Source organism: Neomonachus schauinslandi, chromosome 4 (genome assembly GCF_002201575.2).
Source record: "Neomonachus schauinslandi chromosome 4, ASM220157v2, whole genome shotgun sequence".
Lineage (NCBI taxonomy): Eukaryota > Metazoa > Chordata > Mammalia > Carnivora > Phocidae > Neomonachus > Neomonachus schauinslandi.
In genome coordinates this window covers 131786798-131788893 of record NC_058406.1, presented here as the reverse complement: position 1 = coordinate 131788893, position 2096 = coordinate 131786798, and positions in this window count along the sequence as shown.

Genomic DNA, 2096 nt, shown 5'->3' with positions numbered 1-2096 from the left:
TATAATATTTTTTTCTTTACCTGATGTGAACTTCCTACTTTGAATATTAAGAAAATATTCATAGAAGTTTATGAATTGGGGGCACCTGGCTCAGTCTGTTAAGTGAACCACTCTTGATTTTGGCCCAGGTCATGATCTCAGGGTCATGGAATGGAGCCCCTCATGGGGTTCCTGGCTTAGTGGGGAGTCTGCTCTAGGTACTGTCTGCTCTCTCCCCGTACCCTAGTTGCTCATGCTCTCTCTCTGTCTCTCTATCTGTTTCTCTCTCTCCAATTAAAAAAAAAAAGAGTTTATGGGCGCTTGAGTGGCTCAGTCATTAAGCGTCTGCCTTTGCCTCAGGTCACGATCCCAGGGTCCTGGGATCGAGTCCGGTATTGGGCTCCTAACTCAGTGGGGAGTCTGCTTCTCTCTTTCCCTCTACCCCTCCCCTCTGCTTGTGTTCTCTCTCAAATAAATAAATAAATAAATAAATAAAATCTTCAAAAAACAGTTTATGAATTGACCCTCTGTCATGAACTTATATAGGAAGAATAATAAACATGTACAGCATAAGCCTAAGCAAATCAATTGGAGAATTTAGGATTCTTTAAGAAATATTGGAAAATCTGGTGAGAATTAGCATACTGAATGTGGTATTATTTAGGGTAAGCAGGCCAAAGTGCTGGAACAAATGGACATGAAATGGACAATGGCTCCAACACAATGATCTAATGCTCCCTCTCACACAGCAGTGGTCTGTCAGGTGAGCTCCTCTGTGTGGTGAGTCAGGGACAGGCTCTGTCTCCCTAGGCCTCTGTCATCCTGTGGGTTCTCGTCATTGTCTGCTTCCTGCTGGAGGTAGGAGAGAGAGAGCGTGGAAGACAAACCTACTTTTTATCCACTGTGGCCCAGAGGTTGGGTACAGCTCTCTGCTCCCCTTCCAATGGCTAGAAGCCCCATAACATGCTTTGCTGCAAGGAGGCCTAAGAAATATGGCCCCTGGTGAGGCAGGTCCTTTCTAGCTATAGCTGTTCATATCGTGTGAATGGAAGAACAGATCTGGGGGAAAGTTAGTGTTTTGCCATAATTATGTATATCTGCATTCAGCTTTTGATCTTAAAATTCAATGATCTTAATTTGGCAAATTGTTTAATCTCATGTAGATCACATTTTTATCATTTGCAACTCTTCAATAATTATAGTGGATGGGAATGCCTAGGTGGCTCAGTTGGTAAAGCGTCTGCCTTTGGCTCAGGTCATGATCTCAGGGTCTTGGGATCTAGTCCTGCATCAGGCTCCTTGCTCAACGGGAAGCCTGCTTCTCTCTCTTGCTCTGCAGTCCCCCTTGCTTGTGCCCCCCCTGACAAATAAATAAATAAAATCTTTAAAAAATAGTTATAGTGGATAGATTCAATCAATAAATAACAAATAGATTTGACATAGTTAGGAATTACAACTGATTTCAATAGCAATTATTCAACTCTTTCTTGGGGATTAAACAGTGAATCCTTGGGGATTAAACAATGAATGTTTAACCCTTTTCTGGACACTGCTACGCTGTAGTGAACAAGAAAGACACAAAGCTTATATTTCTGTGAGGAGACCAAAAGCCAAACATATGAAAGCAGAAAACAAGAAGCCAGAAATGAACAAGGAGACTAGTAGCGATAAGGTCCGCCGAAGAGCGTCTAGCAGCGATAAGGTCCGCCGAAGAGCGAGAGTGGGAAGTGGTCCGAAAGAACACCCTGAGAGATGGTGGTCACATCATGATGGGAGTGAGGAGAAGGTGTAAGCCATGCCTGTGCTCAAGTGGAGATCATCTATCCTCCCAGCAGTTCTCCTTTGCCTCCTAACAAAGGCAAACAAGGCTGAGCTGGGAGCATTTATCACAATGGGTTGGAGGGGACAATGGGTTGAAGCACAGTGATCCAGAGGTGTGAGAGAGGGCCAGAGAGAGGCAGGAGCCAGGTTGCCTAGGGCTTTGGAGGCCACAGGAATAAGGCTGGAACTGATTCTGTTTGGCGTAAGAAACCACTGGAGAGTTACAAGCCAGAGAGGGGCATACGCTGACACCACTTTAAAACTCTGCCACATACAGAATTGCAGGGAGACATGAG